Source organism: Peromyscus eremicus, chromosome 10 (assembly GCF_949786415.1).
Source record: "Peromyscus eremicus chromosome 10, PerEre_H2_v1, whole genome shotgun sequence".
NCBI classification, from domain to species: Eukaryota; Metazoa; Chordata; class Mammalia; order Rodentia; family Cricetidae; genus Peromyscus; species Peromyscus eremicus.
The window spans coordinates 27995873-28003986 of NC_081426.1; positions in this window are offsets into that span (position 1 = coordinate 27995873).

The window sequence follows — 8114 nt, forward strand, 5'->3', positions numbered from 1 at the left end:
CGTGCCCCAGCAAGGCCAGAGTCCCTGAAGGCATCATCCCTGTATCCCTGGGGCCCGCTGTGTTGGTAGCATAAAGGTCCTCGCACACATAGACACACCCACAGAAGCCAGGAATGGTAACCATGCAGGGCTGTCCTCAGTGAGGGAGATAAAATACCTGTTTTCCATCCAGAAAGCTGAGAGTGGATATTGTTAACTAACTACCTGGTGACCTTTTTGCTATCTGTGGAGGCAGACCTTATCCACCTTTTGCTATAGAGGCAAACCTCAGCCAAATTCCCCAGAATGTTTATTCCAGATTCTCCCTCCCTAGCTCCTAGTTAATAGAATCCACCCTTAGGGGAGATGTCACATGTACTGCTGACCTCTATGCTGTCATCAGAGACCACACTAGATTCTAGGCCTTTTAGCTATAGAATCCACCCTCGTAATCACATGTACTTTTTAAAGGAGTTTCTAAGTACTCAGGCTTTAAGCTTTATTGTGCACCTGGGATGGGAATGATAGTTGCCTGGAAACTTTTTCCCAGATTGTACTGTGTGTGTGTGTGTGTGTGTGTGTGTGTGTGTGTGTGTGTGTTTTGTTTGTTTGTTTTTGTTTTTCAAGACAGGGTTTCTCTGTGTAGTTTTGGAGCCTGTCTGTGTGTGTGTGTGTGTGTGTGTGTGTGTGTGTGTGTGTGTGTTTGTTTGTTTGTTTTTGTTTTTCAAGACAGGGTTTCTCTGTGTAGTTTTGGAGCCTGTCTTGGATCTCGCTCTGTAGACCAGACTGGCGTCCAACTCACAGAGATCTTCCTGGCTCTGCCTCCTAAGCGCTGGGATTAAAGGTGTGCACCACCACCGCCCGGCTGTACTGTGTTTTAAATAGGATGACAGTGAACCTCCCTGAAGTCTGATCCATCTCTTCGAAGGTCACCTCCTTGCTGTGACCACCTGTAGGGTCCCCCACACCTCTACAGCCCCCACCCCTTCTGCCCACCCCTCAAATCCCACTGGTGCCAACAGCCCCAATCTGGGCTGGACTTGCAGGGGCTAAGGAGCTGCCTTCACAAGAAGAGGTGGCAGGGGTGCGGCCGGAACCGTGGGAATGAGTCCACGCAAGTGAACAAGAGCAAGAAGAGCCATGTGTTAGCTGAGCGTGACACTCACCAGGAGCCTTCTAGAAAAGGATGGACCCCCATGTGGTAGACAAGCCAGCTGTGGGCAGCCTGTGTGCCCTGCTGGTGGTAGCCCCGTGATGAAGACAGGCCTGTCATCTGACCCCTAGTTCCCCAAGGTATATCCCTCCCGGAGGACTGGAGGAATTTGCGGGTAGTCATGGAGGGTTACGCCTGAAGGGCTGTTCTGACAAGAACTGCAGTTAGGTAGAACCCCAGGCCCTCTAGGCAGTGCTTACTAAGGCTCAGAGGCTGAAGGCATCCTGGAATCCTCTGAGTTGAGTAGGAAGAACTGAGGCAGAGCTGGGTTACAGATAATCTGTGGGAACCCCCTGGAGAAAACGCTCTGAGTCTTAACTTGGTATACCATACACCACCTAACAGGGTAATTCCGGAGCTGAGCCCATGAGGCCAGCACTGCATTTGCTTCAGGTGGGCACCCAGGGCCCTGCCAAGGGGCTCTAAAGCCTGGCAGGGCTAGCCCTTCTGCCTGGGGCATCTGTCTGGTGGCCTTGGAACTGCCCTCCCACATAATGCCAGCCCTTGGGCAGCTTACCCATAGTCACATAAGGGTGGGACCCAATGACAAGGACTGCCAGGTCTTCCAGTCTCCCAGTGCCTGTCCACTAGGGACACAACAGTCCATCTACCATTTAGCTAGTCTTCCTAGCTGCCCTGGCCTAGCAGACCTGGGCCTGGAGTCTTCAGGATTTCTCTCCACCATGCCCAAGCTCCATAGTATGTCCAGACATCAGGGCTGGCTAGAGATCAGAGAGTGGCACTCCATGTCCAGGCCTGAGGTCAGGCAGGGCCAGGCATAGACCCCCACTGGAAACTCACTGTCCCCATCATATAATGAGGGCTTGGACCCCAGGACTCTCGGAGTTCTGACATATTTGACCTTTCATTCTCATGTCACGTGTGAGCATGTGTGAGCATGTCATGTGTGACCATGTCACGTGTGAGCACCTCCTCTGTTCCAGGCCAGGAAAGTGTGAAGGGGGCAGAGGAGAAAAGCACACATTTGGGACATGTTAACTGGACACATTGCAAGGACCAGGGTAGGAAGAAAAGGGTGGGTTCTAGGTCTCCCTCTGTGGCCACTAATGGCCCCCAGTGCTCTCACTGTGTCCTCTGACCCCCCCACACACACCCACTTTAGAGGCTCATCACTTCTCCACTCTTGGGCTATGTTGATGGCCCCCCACCTGTGCCAGCCAGCACAGGCCCCAAGGTCCCGGAGTATTCAGGCCAGAACAACAGCAGGGCATAGGAGAGACCTTTCCCCAACCAGGGAGAACCTGGCTAGGGAACCTAGCAAGACCCAGCTTCCTACTGTATTCAAGGAGATACCAGCCCCAACTAGCACAGGGCTCAACCCGTAAACAGGTAGACATGGTAGCTACTGACCATCTGAGAGGTCAGCTGGATAAGGTTATAGGGTTCGCCCACTTCATACTCTACCCTGGACCCTGTGACACTTAGGTTCCTCTGGACTAGGGTCCACCCCTACTCACCATCCCAGACATGAGGCGCCCACTGAGTGGCTCTCATCTCATACCAGGCCAGAGAGCCAAAGCAGCCTGGCACTGGATAGGCACAAGACAGAGTGACTCTTATACATGGGCTTCACTGGGGAGGCACCCAGAAATCAGAAACATATGGCCAGCAGTGTCTCCCACCCAGCCCTTGGGCAACTTAGCCACAGTCACATAAGGGTGGGACCCCACGTGACAGGGACTGCCGGGTCTTCCAGTCTCCCAGTGCCTGTCTGCCAGGGACACAACAGCCCATCTATCATTTAGCTAGTCTTCCTAGCTGCCCTGGCCTAGAGAACCTGGCCCTGGAATCCTCAGAATTCTCCCCACTCTGTGCTCATTCTTTCTTATCATTTTGTTAAGGGACCCTTGCCCCTCTACGCTAGAGATGAAACACCAATGGCAGAGACCAGGCCTGTTCCTCATCCCCCTCCACAGGGGACACTATGAGCCAGACTAGTGTGTGTAGGGCTGGAGCACTGCCCTTTTACCACATCAGGGGCTTCCCAGAGCAGAGAGAATGAGGTCTTCACGGTTAGGGCCTTTCTTCTAGAAGAGGCTTCAAATACCAATTAAGGCCTCACTTGTCCAACCTCCGAGTCTCCAAGGGATCTACTATGTTTCTGGGAGGCCCTGCCTGGCCCCAGGACTGCCCAAGGCAGGAGGGCTGGGCCAGATCTGTGCTGCCCCAACGTGCCTGCTTGCTCCCTCAGGAGGCCTGATGCGCCAGGTGCAGCTCCTCTGCCAGGAACATGAGCTCACCTCGACCCTGGGGCAGGATGGGAGGGGCGTCCCCACCCCACAGGCAACGTGACTTGCCCGAGGTCACAAAGCCATCTCTTTGGCTCCCCACCCTGTCCTAACTGCCCACCCCCACCACTTCCTGGAACACTCCAGGGGGCCTGAACCTGTTGGTTTCTCATAGAAGTCCCGCGCCTCACATGTGTGGTGATATGGCCAGTCAGCTCTGACAGGGAGCCAGGGAGAGCAGGGAGGGTCCTGTAGACTAACTAGATGGGTTCTGTGTTCAGAAAACGGAGCCCTAGCAACTGTCTCAAGTCGCCAAAAGATGTGAAGGCAGGATGTCCCATCCAAGGCAGGGAATGCCGGAGCTCCTTGGACCAGGCTCCATAAGACCAGGCCTAGGTCCCAGCAAAACCATTCCAGGCCAAGGGCAGAGGGGGCTCTGTATAACCTCAAGCCGGCAGTTATGGTTGTTGTTGTTGTTGTTGTTGACACCTTTCGCCTCGGCTCCTGCTAGCCAAGCAGGAAGTGCCAGGGGCTCTCCCTGCGGGCTGACAGCCAGGCCTCCTTGGCGTTTCTGGGAACCCCCCTCCCCACACGCCCAGAAAACAGGAATGTACCCTTGTCCTGAGCCTAGGCTTGTCTGACTCCAGGTGCCCCACCGGGCCCTGCTGCAGCGTCCCCTCCTTCAGCTGGGGATAACTGGGTGAGGCCAGAGCAGGCAGCAGAAAAGACTTCCTGTAGTAGGAAGCATCTTGGGCCTCAAAAGGTATAGGACTCAGGCCAAGGAGAGGTGTGGGCTGGGCTGATAAAGGATGCTTGAAGGAGGAGGAGTTCATCTCAAGGAAAAGGGAGGAAGCCCAAGAAATGGGCCAGGTGGTAGCAGGAGCCTCGGCTGGGGACGCTGCCTATTTTCCCTAGTGGTTCCTCCTGTATAGACATGATTTGGATTTGGACCCCCATCTTCCTAACGACTCCAAGCCTGAACCTCAAAACCCAAACCCCTAACTTTACTCACAAAGAGAATATGCAGCCTTTAGACCAACAACAGTACATGGAGAGAAGAGCCATGCTGGGAGGTGGCCTATGTGTTTCATCCTAGTACTTGGGAGGCAGAGGCCACGTATCTCTGGGAGTTTGAGGCCAGCCTCGTCTACAGTGTGAGTTCCAGGACAGCCAGGGCTACACAGAGAAACCCTGTCTCGAAGAGGAGAGAGAGAGAGAGACAGAGAGAGAGAGAGAGAGAGAGAGAGAGAGAGAGAGAGAACCAGGAACCAGCACACTGACAATTACTGTTATGTGAGGTTGGGCCCACCTCTGGCTACCAGCTTCCAAGGGGAAGAGGAAGTAGTGCCCTGTGGCTGCACATACAGCACAGTGAGAGGTCTCAAGCCCCTTGTTTCCCAGTCCTGCAACTACCTGTAGAATAGGAGGGCCTTGTAGGAGCCTGAGCCCAGAAATTTCTCCCTGACAGAGTTCATAGCTTCAGGCCCTGCACCCAAAGAGCACTTCCTGCTCAGGAACCCATGGGCTCCACCTAGCCGTGGACAGGCACTTTTCCACAGAGGAACCAGAAACTGAGACAGGCCCAGCAACAGCTGGAACTTGAATTTGAGGGTAGAAGAGGGTGGTCAGCTTTCTGGCTGCAGGTCATAGACATTGGGACCTTGGGGATGTTCCAACAGGGAGACTCAAGTCCAAAGAAGTGCCAGGTCTCAGGGAGCTCCAAGGATGGGGTAAAGATGTGCTGGGAGCCATGTGGTGTGGTTACATGGTCTCTGATAGGGTAAAGATGTGCTGGGAGCCATGTGGTGTGGTTACATGGTCTCTGATAGGGTAAAGATGTGCTGGGAGCCATGCGGTGTGGTTACATGGTCTCTGATAGGGTAAAGATGTACTGGGAGCCATGTGGTGTGGTTACATGGTCTCTGATAGGGTAAAGATGTGCTGGGAGCCATGTGGTGTGGTTACATGGTCTCTGATAGGGTAAAGATGTGCTGGGAGCCATGTGGTGTGGTTACATGGTCTCTGATAGGGTAAAGATGTGCTGGGAGCCATGTGGTGTGGTTACATGGTCTCTGATAGGGTAAAGATGTGCTGGGAGCCATGTGGTGTGGTTACATGGTCTCTGATAGGGTAAAGATGTGCTGGGAGCCATGTGGTGTGGTTACATGGTCTCTGATAGGGTAAAGATGTGCTGGGAGCCATGTGGTGTGGTTACATGGTCTCTGATAGGGTAAAGATGTGCTGGGAGCCATGTGGTGTGGTTACATGGTCTCTGATAGGGTAAAGATGTGCTGGGAGCCATGTGGTGTGGCTACATGGTCTCTGATAGGGTAAAGATGTGCTGGGAGCCATGTGGTGTGGCTACATGGTCTCTGATAGGGTAAAGATGTGCTGGGAGCCATGTGGTGTGGTTACATGGTCTCTGATAGGGTAAAGATGTGCTGGGAGCCATGTGGTGTGGTTACATGGTCTCTGATAGGGTAAAGATGTACTGGGAGCCATGTGGTGTGGTTACATGGTCTCTGATAGGGTAAAGATGTACTGGGAGCCAATGTGGTGTGGTTACATGGTCTCTGATAGGGTAAAGATGTGCTGGGAGCCATGTGGTGTGGTTACATGGTCTCTGATAGGGTAAAGATGTGCTGGGAGCCATGTGGTGTGGTTACATGGTCTCTGATAGGGTAAAGATGTACTGGGAGCCATGTGGTGTGGTTACATGGTCTCTGATAGGGTAAAGATGTGCTGGGAGCCATGTGGTGTGGTTACATGGTCTCTGATAGGGTAAAGATGTGCTGGGAGCCATGTGGTGTGGTTACATGGTCTCTGATAGGGTAAAGATGTGCTGGGAGCCATGTGGTGTGGTTACATGGTCTCTGATAGGGTAAAGATGTGCTGGAAGCCATGTGGTGTGGTTACATGGTCTCTGATAGGGTAAAGATGTGCTGGGAGCCATGTGGTGTGGTTACATGGTCTCTGATAGGGTAAAGATGTGCTGGGAGCCATGTGGTGTGGTTACATGGTCTCTGATAGGGTAAAGATGTACTGGGAGCCAATGTGGTGTGGTTACATGGTCTCTGATAGGGTAAAGATGTGCTGGGAGCCATGTGGTGTGGTTACATGGTCTCTGATAGGGTAAAGATGTGCTGGGAGCCATGTGGTGTGGTTACATGGTCTCTGATAGGGTAAAGATGTACTGGGAGCCATGTGGTGTGGTTACATGGTCTCTGATAGGGTAAAGATGTGCTGGGAGCCATGTGGTGTGGTTACATGGTCTCTGATAGGGTAAAGATGTGCTGGGAGCCATGTGGTGTGGTTACATGGTCTCTGATAGGGTAAAGATGTGCTGGGAGCCATGTGGTGTGGTTACATGGTCTCTGATAGGGTAAAGATGTGCTGGGAGCCATGTGGTGTGGTTACATGGTCTCTGATAGGGTAAAGATGTGCTGGGAGCCATGTGGTGTGGTTACATGGTCTCTGATAGGGTAAAGATGTGCTGGGAGCCATGTGGTGTGGTTACATGGTCTCTGATAGGGTAAAGATGTGCTGGGAGCCATGTGGTGTGGTTACATGGTCTCTGATAGGGTAAAGATGTGCTGGGAGCCATGTGGTGTGGTTACATGGTCTCTGATAGGGTAAAGATGTGCTAGGAGCCATGTGGTGTGGTTACATGGTCTCTGATAGGGTAAAGATGTGCTGGGAGCCATGTGGTGTGATTACATGGTCTCTGATAGGGTAAAGATGTACTGGGAGCCATGTGGTGTGGTTACATGGTCTCTGATAGGGTAAAGATGTGCTGGGAGCCATGTGGTGTGGTTACATGGTCTCTGATAGGGTAAAGATGTGCTGGGAGCCATGTGGTGTGGTTACATGGTCTCTGATAGGGTAAAGATGTGCTGGGAGCCATGTGGTGTGGTTACATGGTCTCTGATAGGGTAAAGATGTGCTGGGAGCCATGTGGTGTGGTTACATGGTCTCTGATAGGGTAAAGATGTGCTGGGAGCCATGTGGTGTGGTTACATGGTCTCTGATAGGGTAAAGATGTGCTGGGAGCCATGTGGTGTGGTTACATGGTCTCTGATAGGGTAAAGATGTGCTGGGAGCCAATGTGGTGTGGTTACATGGTCTCTGAGGCTTGAACTATTTGGTGCTGGGGATGAGGGTTCCTTTGGGTCTTCTTTTGTTTGTTTGTTTGTTTTTCCAGATAGGCTTTCTCTGTGTAAGAGCTCTGGCTGTCCTGGAACTCACTTTGTAGACCAGGCTGGCCTCGAATTCACAGAGATCCACCTGCCTCTGCCTCCCAAGTGCTGGGATTAAAGGTGTGCACCAACATGCCCAGCCCTTTGTGCCCTCTTAAAGAAGTCATGGTGGGGCTAGAGAGATGGCTCAGCGGTTAAGAGCACTGACTGTTCTTCCAGAGGACCTGGGTTCAATTCCCAGCACCCACATGGTAGCTCACAATGACCTGTAACTCTAGTTCCAGAGGATCATACACTCTCACACCAATGCACATAAAATAAAATTAAATAAATTATCCTTTGCCGGGCGGTGGTGGCTCACGCCTTTAATCCCAGCACTCGGGAGGCAGAGGCAAGCGGATCTCTGTGAGTTCGAGGCCAACCTGGTCTACAGAGTGAGATCCAGGACAGGCACCAAAGCTACACAGAGAAACCCTG